This window comes from Lithobates pipiens, unplaced genomic scaffold, assembly GCF_037356315.1.
Source record: "Lithobates pipiens isolate NorthernLeopardFrog02 unplaced genomic scaffold, aLitPip1_a1.2 Scaffold_8, whole genome shotgun sequence".
NCBI classification, from domain to species: Eukaryota; Metazoa; Chordata; class Amphibia; order Anura; family Ranidae; genus Lithobates; species Lithobates pipiens.
This window is the reverse complement of record NW_027507903.1, coordinates 167703707-167717964: the sequence shown is the minus strand read 5'-3', so window position 1 is coordinate 167717964 and position 14258 is coordinate 167703707.

The window sequence follows — 14258 nt, the reverse complement described above, 5'->3', positions numbered from 1 at the left end:
CTTGTGTTGTCCTTGACTATTGTTTAAATTGGTTTGATGTTCCGAAACACTTAAGTGTGACAAACATGCAAAGGAACAGGAAATGAGGAAGGGGGCAAACACTTTTTCACACCACTGTATATGCCTGGTATGAAGCCAGGAAGTGGCACTCACAAAAATATGTGAGTGGGAGATTTTTCCTTTCCTTTCTCCAATCAGGAGTGGAAATTAGATTGGCCTTAAGTATCGTTAAGGGTCAGATTTTGTCTCTATCCACTGTTTTCCAGAAATCATTGTTTCTCACACCTTTCAAACTTTCTGCAGGATGTAACGCAGACAGTCCTGCCTGTCAGGCCACCCTTGTTTCTTTGGGACTTGAGCTTGGTCATGCCTGTCCTTGCAAAAGCCACCTTTTGAACCAATTCAAGAAACTTCATTAGTCCTTTGACTCAGAAGGTGGCTTCTTTGGCTTGTATAACTTTGGCAAGCAGAGTGTCGGAGCTGGCGGATCTTTCATGTAAGAAGCTGTCATAATAAAGTGATGTTGAGTCCTCATCTATCTTTCTTACCTAGAGCTGTTTCTAGTTTTCACTTGATTCAGGACAGTGTCTTGCCTTTCTTTTTTTCCTAATCCACAGTCGGCAGGGGAAAGATCACTGCATGTGCTTGAGGTAGTTTAGGAGGTCAGAATTTACTTAAGTTGTCCACACAGATGAGAGCGTGCTCTACCAGGTGTGTGGGGGCATCTTGAGCTATCCACCATCAGGCGTCAGTGGCTCAGGTTTGCAAGGCCACTACATGGTTTTTGGTTCATACATTCACAGGGTTTTACCAGGTGAATGTTAGATCTGTGGAGGATACTGCCTTTGGCCACAGTATGTTACAGGCGGCAGAATAGGTCCTTCTCGGGTAACCGTTTCTGTGATTGTGTATCCCCTCTCAAATGTATTGCTTTGGGTTGAGATGTCCCAGATAATAATGATTATAACCTGCTCTGTGTCCTGTAATGTACAATAAAGAAAATTGGATTTTTCCTTCATACTTACCTGTAAAATGTATTTCATGGAGTACATCACAGGACACAGGGCCCCTCCCCTCTGTCTGGAAATGTATTGCTTGCTACAAAACTGCAGTACTTCCAGTATAGGAGGGGTTATAAAGAGGAGGACTTCCTGTTTGATTGATCTGCCATTGTCCATTCACCTATAGGTGGTGCATAATCCAGATAGTAGTGATTATAACCTGCTCTGTGTCCTGTGATGTACTACAAGAAATTGATTTTATAGGTAAGTATGGCAGAATTTTTTTTTTTCGTTTTTTACTTCTTTGCTATAATAATAATAATAATAAAAAAAAACGTAAAAAAACAAATCAGTTTAGGCCAATTCTTCTACATACATTAGGTATTCTTCTACACATTTTTGGTAAAATATATCCCAATAAGCATATATTGATTGGTTTGTGCAAAAGAGATATCATCTGCAAAATAGGGGCTAGATTTATGGCATTTTTTTTTTTACTAGCAATGGCTGTGATAAGTGATTTCTAGCTGGACTGCGACATTGCGGTGGACAGATTGAACACCCAACTGACATTTCTAACACTTTTTTGGGAACCAGTGACATTACTACAGTAATCAGTGCTAAAAATATGCACTGTTATTGTACTAATGACACTGGCAGGGAAGGGGTTAACGTCGAGGGCGATGAAGAGGTTAAATGTGTTCCCTGGGCATGTTTACTAACTGTATGGGGGACTGTTTGGGGAAACACACAGATCTGTCTTCCTGCATAACAGAAAGACAGAATGTGTGTGATCTCCCCTGTCAGAACAGAGATTTACCTTGTTTACACAGGCAGATCCCCCATACTGCCACTGCATGGAACGATCGCGGATGGCCAGCGGACATCGAGTCCGCCCAACCCGCTAATTTGCTCCCCTGCTGACCAGTGGGCGTGCACGTGCACCCAAATCTCCGTGTACGAGCCGATGTGCAATAACAGTGATTCATGGGATGGAGCCACATTCTCACAGTACAACTGTGGCGAGTGGTCCTTAAGCAGTTAATGCATTACAAAAAAAATGGTGGCCAATCGCACACAGGATGCTGACTCACTGTGACCAGAATCAAACCAGATGGTGTAAAATGGCTGCAGTTCACACAAACTAAAAGCAAATATCGTATTCTTACAAGAATCGCACTTTCGCTCAGATAAGATCCCTAAACTCACGAACCACTGGTTTCCGATCTCCTATCACTCTACGAATCCACAGGCAAAAACGAAAGGAGTCTCCATCCTGTTCTCTAAAAATATACAATGGGAACATCTAGATTCCCTTATAGATACGGACGGACGATACATTTTTCTGAAAGGGAAAATCCATGGCCGACCGATAACTTTAGCTAACATTTATAGCCCAAACTCCGCACAAGCGACCTTCTTTAGACGAGTCTCCCAACTCCTGATGGAATTCTCCACTGGAATAACCATTCTTGGTGGAGATTTCAATGTGGCTCTTTATCCTTTGTTAGACACTTCGTCGGGTACTACATCATTGCCCTACAGAACCCTCCGACATATTAAAGTCCAACTTCAAAATTTGCTTCTGCATGATACCTGGCGTACCCTACACCCGACTGACAAAGATTATACGTTTTTCTCAGCCCCACACAATAAACATTCAAGAATTGACTATCTCTTTCTTTCTCAGACAGATCTGCTCCTCCTTTCCCATGCTACCATTGAACCTATGCTCCTTTCTGATCACAGCCCCGTTACCATGACACTCACGTTTCCAGACCTTAATACCTGTTCTAAAACTTGGCGCCTTGATTCGACTCTGCTGACAGCAGAAGCAGACATATTAGCCCTCAAACAGGTCATTCATAATTATTTCTTAGAAAATAATAACGGAGAGACTTCCCCAGTGACACAGTGGGAGGCTCATAAATGCGTTTTGACGGGCGAATTTATTGCTCTAAAATCGGCCCGCAAGAAAATACGTCAAGCTAAGATTACATCCCTAATCCAAAAAATTCAATCACTGGAATTAGCTAACAAACAGACCCAAGCCCAACAAACATACCTTGAACTGACGCACCACCGTGAACTTCTCCTGACGGAACTGGCCCAAAAAACGAAATGAAAATGTATTCTTCAACAGAAATTGTTCTATGAGTTTGGCAACAAAAGTGGGAAATATTTAGCTAGAGCTATTCAGAAAAATAGAGCCCTGAGCAATATCCATACCATTAATGATCCCCCAGGGGAGGCCCAAAGTCACAACCCCAGATATAGCTGCCCAGTTTGAATCATATTACTCCGACCTGTATAATCTCAACACAAATGTAGACAACCCCTTAGTAAATAGTAATCGACGCACCCTTATGGAGAACTTTTTAAACGAGCACTGACCTACGCCCATTGACCAAGAAGATGCCATGCAATTGGAAAGTCCCATATCTGAAGAGGAGCTCAAATTGGCAATTAAACAACTAAAATCAGGGAAGAGCCCAGGCCCGGATGGGCTTACAGCCTCCTACTACAAAACCTTTACAGACACTCTCTCCAACCCTTTTCTCAAAGCTTTCAATTCCTTCTCATCTCCGACACGCCCCTTCCACAGACTTCTTGAAGCCCATGTAACTGTGATACCAAAAGACGGTAAAGACCCAGCGATAGTCACCAATTACAGGCCAATTTCCCTACTAAACGTAGACATAAAGCTTTTTGCCAGAATTATTGCCAATCGCTTGCTTCCCTTCCTACCGTCCCTGATAAAGACTGACCAAGTAGGCTTTGTTCCAGGAAGGGAGGCAAGGGATAACACAATTAAGGCCATTAATATTCCTCATTGGATGTCCACAAACAAATTTAAAGGTTTTTTCTTATCCTTAGACGCGGAGAAGGCTTTCGACAGATTGGCCTGGGACTACATGGCAGCAGTCTGGAGACATATAGGTATTCAAGAACGCTTATATAACCTGATAATGTCCCTCTATACTACCCCGACTGCAAGGGTCCGGGTTAATGGCTATCTGTCGGACGCCTTCTCCCTAACCAATGGAACCAGACAGGGATGCCCTCTCTCCCCCATTCTTTTTATACTAACCCTAGAACCCTTCCTTAATTGGATTAGAACCAATTCAAATATCAAAGGAATACCCATTGCAAACCAGACCTATAAGCTAGCGGCATTTGCCGACGACATTTTACTTTTCCTTACTGAACCCCATATTTCGATCCCTAACCTTTTAAAAGATTTCAAATGCTTCCAACTCCTTTCCAATCTCAAAATACATTTTTCCAAATCCCAGGCCCTTAATATCACCCTACCACCAGACTTAGTTAGACAATGTGAAAACAACTTTCCCTTTCAATGGCGCCGCGACATGATCAAGTATCTGGGAATAAATCTCACTACGAACCTCTCTGAGCTTTACAGTAAAAACTTCCTACCCATTCTTAAAAACGTATCTGATGACCTGAACAGGTGGAATAAACCACAATTTTCGTGGTTTGGCTGCGCGGCAATACTCAAAATGAATATCCTCCCACGCATTCTTTATATTTTACAAACCATCCCTATAAGACTCCCCCCATCCTACTTTCTATCCTCTAAAAGAAATGCAACAAAATTCCTATGGGGTCATAAACGTCAGAGAATTGCCTACGAGGTTCTGACTTGCCCGAAGTCAAAAGGAGGCATTGGCCTCCCAGACCTTAGAAAATATTACTGGGCCTGCCAGCTTTCTAGAATTGTAGACTGCGCTATACACGGCCGATACAAGGACTGGGTTACTCTGGAAAATACGATTTCCCCCGTTCCGCTACATTTATCTCCATGGATAGAACCATCTTTCACACCTCCCCTATGGAAGAACCACCCTCTTATTGACGCGACCCTCCGATCTTTTAGAGAGATCTGCAAATCGGTACAGATATCATCTATCCCAGGCCCTCTCACCCCTATTAGAATGAACCCTGCCTTCCCCCCGGCATGTCTACACAATTTCTAGCACAGCAATGGCAACACCCCGACAGGCTAGCACATAATTTTTTTCACAATGACCTAATACTAGACCGCCTTGCTCTAATCCCCAACCACACTGAAACTCCTATCCCACATTGGTCTTATTTCCAAATCCGTCATTTCCTACAAACATTAAATCGAAACGCCAAGGTCTCTAGAGACTTGTCCCCATTTGAAAGCCTATGCTCTCAGTCAACCCCCCAACAACACTTGATTTCCAGCATATACGCCATGTTATTTGCAAATGCATTTGCTAAAGATGGGAAGGCCCCTAAAGCATGGGAAAGAGAAATGCAGTTAGAAATAACGGCAGATCAATGGGAACATATATACACGATTGCACATCAGGGCTCCCTGAATGTTTCCATACAAGAAAACAATTATAAATCCCTGACGCGGTGGTACAGAACCCCGATAATTTTACACAAATATAACCCTTCCTACCCTATCACATGTTGGAGATGTACGGAAGCTCCAGGCACTTTGCTACACATATTATGGGAATGCCCCGTATTACAACCATTTTGGGTACAGGTCAAAGAACTCACAGAAATAATATCGACATATCCAATTAATTTCACTCCAGCTCACTGCCTGTTTCATCTCTCTGACATGCCAACCCTTCACTACCGAAGGACCCTGGTCTTGCCCCTGCTTAATGCAGCCAAAATGTGCATTCCCAGACACTGGGCTTCACCTCACCCCCCAACAATCTCAGAGTGGCTTAAGCAAGTTAGTAGAATAGCAGAAATGGAGGAGCTCATTGCAATAGCTCGGGACTCCACAGTTAAATTTTCCAAGACTTGGGCCTGCTGGAAATACTTCCTTACCACTGACAGGTATCGGGCCCTGATGCACGAATATGCGACTCCACGTGATGCTTCATGAACGTCCGTTGGGAGAACGAACCCGGTATTTACCCCTGTTCTCTAGGTGACGGGGTGCTTCCATCCCTTCCCAAGGGATGGGTCTGAGAGATCACATCTTGCTCCCAATCTTCCACCAAAGGATTTCACAAAGAGCTCTTTCCCTACCCTCGCCCTTCAGAAGCGATAACGAGCCGATCTCACATATCGCAGAGCGGAGACCGAGGAGACTTTATTCGTCCCCATTACCTCTTTTAAGTTTCCCCCCTTCTTATTTTCACTCCCATGATACCCCCCTCCCCCCAATCTACTTACCCAACCCTCCCCCCCTGCACCCCCTCCTGTCCTTTATATATACCACAATCCACTGGTTATTTTCTGGCTGCCCAAATTAAGGTATCCAAGCCTACTCTATTGCATGTTTAAGCAGATTTGTTACATAACATACGTACGCATTTGCTTGGCTAGGTAGGAACTTCCATCGACATATGCTCCATGATTTGGACCCAGCCACATTACTATTGGGATATACCTACCTTGGGTCCATCCCGATATGGCTGACTCAAAATCTCTAACACTTATTCCTTGACTGTACCTCCTAATTTTTGCTTGGAAACTTTTTGTCCTAATTAATGGAAAATGGATGTGATTCGCCTATAATATGTACTGGCTTGGATCTATCTTTATGTACACTTTATGTTATTTGGAGAAATGTATGACATCTCTATTAATGTAACTGACTTCTTGAATAAAATTTATTGGAATAAAAAAAAAAAAAAAAATGGCTGCAGTTCTGCTCTTCGTAGCGCTGTCTCAACCATTAAGCCCACAAGGGGGTTAAACGCATCTAAGGTAACTCTCCCGCAGGTGAAGAGCAGAGCTGAACCCATTCCACACCATCTGGTTCATTTCTGATATCCTTTCATAAGGAAAGGATAGATTACTAAGCCTAGAAGGGACAGTGATCATATTACTGTCTTAAGGAGGTTTACATGGTCTGTGAGTTAAAGCTGAAATGTACTATATATATATTTTTGGGAATACACACTTTAGTTATATGTAACGGTGTGTATCCAGGAGTTTCTGAACCACATAAGCATAATTGAGAAGCACTTTCGCTAAAATATGTAGAATCTGCACCTGTGTAATAGTGTATGAAAGGGAATATATTTGTTTATAGAAAGCTATCAAATTGTAAAAAAAAAAAACAGACAAACGGGGTGTCACTGATGATGGTAATGCATGTTTATTTATTAGTGACCATACATTGAATGAACAGGGTTGGAGCTGCAGAGGGTCACTTGTTAAAAATAGTGTTCTCGACTCAATATCCCCAGAATCCTTATGGGCAGCCCACAAGGCGGTAATCAGGGGTAAGATTATCCAACTTTCTTCCCAGCTTAAGAAGGGAAGGAAGAACGAAATAGACAAACTCACCAGGGAATTTCACTCCCTCAGTAAAGCGCATAAACGCAACCCAACCAGGGCATCGCTACTAGTGATGGACGAACGTTTCGCCCGGCGGTCGTTTCGCGGCGAATTTCCGACTTTCGCCGTCCGCGGGTTCGAACGCCTTTTTCCGTCGTTCGCCCCGGCGGACTTACGTGTTTAATGTATACAAGAACTTTAACCTTTCGTGACACGTTTATCATGTGTTACAGGACAACCAATTGAGACATGACAGCTCATGGACACTTGGACATTCCCCCTAACCTATAAATACACCCGATCCGGTGGCCATTTTACATTCTTTCTTCTGTCACTGTAGGGAAAGGATCCTGTGTGGAGTAGGGACAGAGAAAACGCTAGCTATTTGGTACACAAAAGTTCTTTTCAGGACTGGTATAGGTGTTAGGTCAGCAGCCTGAGTTTCTTTTGTCAGTTTAGATAAAGGGACAGAGCGCTGTATGCTGCTATTTTAGGGACAGCTCAGCCAGATTAGTCTTTCTTCATCATCATCATCATCATCATCATTAGCTGTTACTATCAGGTCCACAAAAGAGCTATTCCAGCTAATCGTTCCAGCCTACTCTTTTTTGCCAATTTGTATAGGGACAGGCAGGAAGCAGTGTGTCAGGCAGTGAGGATAATTTTAAAGACTTGCTGTTACTATTAGTTCCACAAAGGTTCTTTTCAGGACTGGTATCAGTGGTACGGTAATAGGCTTGTACACGTATAATATTCTTTCTTCCAAATATAGAAAGAATATTATACTTGACTGCTGCCCTTCTGCTGCAGTCTGCTAATCATTCACAACTCACTTGTTCCACAAAGCTCTTTATCAGGACTGGTAACTTGGTCTGTCTAGGGTGCTACGGTACATAGGCTTGGGTGCGGTACAGTCTGCTGTTCTGTAAGGACCGCTATCGGTCCACAATACATAGGGTTGCCGTGCACTACTGCTGACCGCTGCCCTATACTGCAGCAGTCCTTCAGCGGTATAGGGACTGACGCACAGTCTGCTAAACACTAATACACAACCTGCTTGGTCCACAAAAGTTCTTATAAGGACTGGTAACTTGGTATAGGGTGCTACGGTACATAGGCCTGAGTGCGTTACAGTCTGCTGTTCTGTAAGGACCGCTATCGGTCCACAATACATAGGGTTGACGTGCACTACTGCTGACCGCTGCCCTATACTGCAGCAGTCCTTCAGCGGTATAGGGACTGACGCACAGTCTGCTAAACACTAACACACAACCTGCTTGGTCCACAAAAGTTTTTATAAGGACTGGTAACTTGGTATAGGGTGCTACGGTACATAGGCCTGAGTGCAGTACAGTCTGCTGTTCTGTAAGGACTGCTATCGGTCCACAATACATAGGGTTGCCGTGCACTACTGCTGACCGCTGCCCTATACTGCAGCAGTCCTTCAGCGGTATAGGGACTGACGCACAGTCTGCTAAACACTAATACACAACCTGCTTGGTCCACAAAAGTTCTTATAAGGACTGGTAACTTGGTATAGGGTGCTACGGTACATAGGCCTGAGTGCAGTACAGTCTGCTGTTCTGTAAGGACCGCTATCGGTCCACAATACATAGGGTTGCCGTGCACTACTGCTGACCGCTGCCCTATACTGCAGCAGTCCTTCATTGGTATAGGGACTGACGTACAGTCTGCTAATCACTAACACACAACCTGCTTGGTCCACAAAAGTTCTTATAAGGACTGGTAACTTGGTATAGGGTGCTACGGTACATAGGCCTGAGTGCGTTACAGTCTGCTGTTCTGTAAGGACCGCTATCGGTCCACAATACATAGGGTTGCCGTGCACTACTGCTGACCGCTGCCCTATACTGCAGCAGTCCTTCAGCGGTATAGGGACTGACGCACAGTCTGCTAAACACTAACACACAACCTGCTTGGTCCACAAAAGTTTTTATAAGGACTGGTAACTTGGTATAGGGTGCTACGGTACATAGGCCTGAGTGCAGTACAGTCTGCTGTTCTGTAAGGACCGCTATCGGTCCACAATACATAGGGTTGCCGTGCACTACTGCTGACCGCTGCCCTATACTGCAGCAGTCCTTCATTGGTATAGGGACTGACGTACAGTCTGCTAATCACTAACACACAACCTGCTTGGTCCACAAAAGTTCTTATAAGGACTGGTAACTTGGTATAGGGTGCTACGGTACATAGGCCTGAGTGCGTTACAGTCTGCTGTTCTGTAAGGACCGCTATCGGTCCACAATACATAGGGTTGCCGTGCACTACTGCTGACCGCTGCCCTATACTGCAGCAGTCCTTCAGCGGTATAGGGACTGACGCACAGTCTGCTAAACACTAACACACAACCTGCTTGGTCCACAAAAGTTTTTATAAGGACTGGTAACTTGGTATAGGGTGCTACGGTACATAGGCCTGAGTGCAGTACAGTCTGCTGTTCTGTAAGGACCGCTATCGGTCCACAATACATAGGGTTGCCGTGCACTACTGCTGACCGCTGCCCTATACTGCAGCAGTCCTTCATTGGTATAGGGACTGACGTACAGTCTGCTAATCACTAACACACAACCTGCTTGGTCCACAAAAGTTCTTATAAGGACTGGTAACTTGGTATAGGGTGCTACGGTACATAGGCCTGAGTGCGTTACAGTCTGCTGTTCTGTAAGGACCGCTATCGGTCCACAATACATAGGGTTGCCGTGCACTACTGCTGACCGCTGCCCTATACTGCAGCAGTCCTTCAGCGGTATAGGGACTGACGCACAGTCTGCTAAACACTAACACACAACCTGCTTGGTCCACAAAAGTTTTTATAAGGACTGGTAACTTGGTATAGGGTGCTACGGTACATAGGCCTGAGTGCAGTACAGTCTGCTGTTCTGTAAGGACCGCTATCGGTCCACAATACATAGGGTTGACGTGCACTACTGCTGACCGCTGCCCTATACTGCAGCAGTCCTTCAGCGGTATAGGGACTAAGAGTTTTGTCACAGGGTGATTTAAAAAATGACAGGCAGAGGAAGAGGCAGGCCCTTCCGCAGGGGTGGTAGGGGTAGGGCAGGAGCAACAGCCTTGAGCCAAAGTGGGAAGTTGCAGAAGGTGCGTTCAATTACTTTAAAGGACGCACCAGACTTGGTTGAGTGGCTCACTCAGCCTTATTCTTCTGCACCCTCCTCATCCTCTCGATCTGCACCCTCTTCTTCACTCTCTGCTATGTGCACCCCCAAAGACACTACCACCAACAACACCACCACCACCACATACCTTCCGCTTGAGTGCAAATGGGGGCCTTCATGCTCCAGTGTTTTAATAGGGACCCCCGTATAAAAAGCATGAGGGTCAAGGACCAGTACTGGGTGGCAACGTACTTAGATCCCCGGTACAAACACAAAATGGCGGAAATGTTACCGCCGTCGCAGAGGGCTGTCAGAATGCAGCACTTCCAGGCCTTGCTTCGAGAAATGCTGCATTCTGCTTTTGCGTGCGCTGGCAGAGGAGCAATTCCCACTCCCAGAGAAGGATTTGCGGGTACCAATCCAACAGCGCCTGCAAGAAGAGGCCGGTTTGAAGATGTGTTGGTGACTTCGGATATGAGGTCATTCTTTCAGCCGACCCATCGACAGGTGTCATCCGGATCCAGCATCAGGGAACGCCTAGACCGTCAGGTGTCCGACTACATTGGGTTAACGGCCGATGTGGACGCTCTGAGGAGTGATGAACCCCTAGACTACTGGGTGGGCAGGCTTGACCTCTGGCCAGAGCTTGCCCAATTTGCAATCGAACTGTTGGCTTGCCCCTCATCCAGTGTCCTGTCCGAAAGGACGTTCAGCGCAGCAGGGGGGATTGTGACCGATAAGCGTACTCGCCTAGCTCACGACAGTGTTAACTACCTCACATTTCTAAAAATGAATGAGGCATGGATCTCGGAGGAATTCAACACATGTGATCAGTAGACCATGTATATGTCTATAAACAATTTTTGGAATCAAGCACACAGACCTTCTTAATTCATTTGGCTCACTTCCCTGACCCAAAAAAGCACACCGTACTATATGCCCCTACCCTCCTCTTTGAAGAGGTTGAGCGGTGTCATATTTCTACTGGGGCTGCTTATTATGAGGGGTTCCCACCATCCCTGTGCTGTGCTGACTTCCTCCTGGGTGTTCTTATTATGAGGGGCTCCCACCATCCCTGTGCTGTGCTGACTTCCTCCTGGGGGTTCTTATTATGAGGGGATCACACCATCCCTGTGCTGTGCTGACTTCCTCCTGGGGCTGCTTACGGTGCTGCTGTCAGCGCTGTATGTCACGGAGCTGCTGTCAGCGCTGTATGTCACGGAGCTGCTGTCAGCGCTGTATGTCACGGTGCTGCTGTCAGCGCTGTATGTCACGGAGCTGCTGTCAGCGCTGTATGTCACGGAGCTGCTGTCAGTGCTGTATGTCACGGAGCTGCTGTCAGCGCTGTATGTCACGGAGCTGCTGTCAGCGCTGTATGTCACGGAGCTGCTGTCAGCGCTGTATGTCACGGTGCTGCTGTCAGCGCTGTATGTCACGGAGCTGCTGTCAGCGCTGTATGTCACGGAGCTGCTGTCAGCGCTGTATGTCACGGAGCTGCTGTCAGCGCTGTATGTCACGGAGCTGCTGTCAGCGCTGTATGTCACGGAGCTGCTGTCAGCGCTGTATGTCACGGTGCTGATGTCAGTGCTCTGTATTACGGTGCTGCTGTCAGTGCTCTGTATCTCCTGCACCCTCTTGTTTGCCTACCCTGGTCCCTGACCTTCCCTCTCCTCCATTGCCTTCATTAGCTCCATAGTCCTGAATTGTCAGAACAATTTCCCAAATAAAAAAAAAATGCTTGTAGTTATCGATCCCAAATTCACCTCATACATGTATTATGCTATTGTCCAGGTGGTGGGACTACGTGCTACCCCCTAATAATTACCCCGTGGCCGCAAATTCGACCTAAAGGTTTGCGAAATTCGCCTCCCATTGAAGTCAATGGAGCCCGCGGCGAACGGTCGTTTTCGCGAACGTTTGTGTCCGTTCGCGTTTCGCGTTCGCGAAACGTCCCGTCGGAAGTTCGTCCATCACTAATCGCTACTTTCCTTTGAATCGGCCAGAGCCGCATTAAACTTAGCTCTTACCACTGTGGCAGAGAAACAACTGCGATGGTCGGGAGCCCGCTTCTACTCTCAAATGGACAAAATAGGAACCAAACTAGCAATGAAGTTGTCCCCGAGACCACGCGCCCACACCTTCCCCAAAATTCGTACCCTTTCGGGTGATTTGTCTCATAACCCACTCAGTATCATGGAAACATTTCACAAGTTTTACAGCTCCCTGTATAAGGAGGACCGTCCTGCCACCTCACCCCAAGTAGATGATTTCCTGGACTCAGTTTCTCTTCCGAGGCTGTCTTCGGAACACTCGGATCTTCTGGAAGATCCAATTTCTGAAGCAGAAGTTTTGGGAGTCATATCACACCTAAAACAGAACTCAGCCCCAGCCCGGACGGCTTTTCAGTGGGGTACTATAAAAAATTTGCAGCGTCACTCACCCCTTTCATGGCCAAATTCTACAACTCCCTCAGGTCTGGCTCTCCCCTGGACAAAGCCCTGAACCTGGCTTACATTTCCGTTATTCCAAAACCGGGCAAAGATTTCACATTAGTCTCAAACTTCCGCCCCATCTCTCTCATCAACAATGACCTTAAAATCTTTACGAAAATTCTCTCCAACAGACTTTCTTCCTTTATTGCCCAATATATCCACAAAGACCAGGTGGGCTTTGTCCCGGGGAGACAGGGACCTGACCAAATTAGGAGAACGGTTGATATAGTATCGCTCCTCAACTCCCGCTGGGACGGGGGGCCCAGTCAAGAGGGTTTCCTACTGTCCATAGATTTACAAAAAGCTTTTGATACCATCTCATGGCCCTATCTGTTTAATGTACTAAAGAGATGGGGTTTTGGCCCACACGTTTTACAATCACTGCACTCCTTATACTCGACCCCGTCCGCACAAGTCAAGCTCCAGGGATGCTTCTCGGATCCCCTCGTAATTGAAAAAGGTACCAGACAAGGTTGCCCCCTATCACCCCTCCTATTTGCCATAGCGATCGAAACCCTAGCCATAACCATTAGAAATCACCCTGATATTAAGAGAGTTAGGTGTGGAGGTCAGGAACACAAATGTGCGCTATTCGCGGACGATTTATTATTATATGTTACCTCCCCTCTGATCTCCACTCCTAACATTTTCTCTGTACTCGACACCTTTGGCAAGGCCTCGGGTCTCTGCGTTAATCCCTCGAAGTCTCTAGCCCTTAACATTACAGTCCCCCCAGAACGCCTCGAAAGCTTACAGAACCATTTTCCCTTTTCTTGGTGCCAGTCATCTCTCCCATATCTCGGGGTTAACATCTCCTCCAAAATAGACTCCTTATACGCCTCCAATTACCCTGCAGTCTTTCGGAAGCTCGCATCTGACCTCACGAGTTGGGATAGGCAGCACATTTCCTGGTTGGGCCGTATCAATGCAATTAAGATGACCCTCCTTCCACGTCTTCTCTATCTATTCAGATCTCTCCCAATCCCGATAAGAAAATCCCAATTACAAACTCTGCAAACAAAAATTCTCCAATTCGTGTGGAACCCTAAGGGCAGGCGCTGCTCGAAACACATTCTATACAGATTGAAATCCCAAGGTGGCCTAGCCCTACCTAACCTCTGGTGGTATTACCAATCAGCGCAACTCGCACAAATATCTGCTGTTTACTCTAAAGGTCCGAAACCAGATTGGGTTGCAATTGAAAGACAAGCTATTCCACGCCACACGATCGATTACATCATATGGTCCCCATCCAAACTTAGGCCCTCAATCCTAGCCCCCACTCTTTCCCACTCTATTGCCCTGTGTGACCAATTACA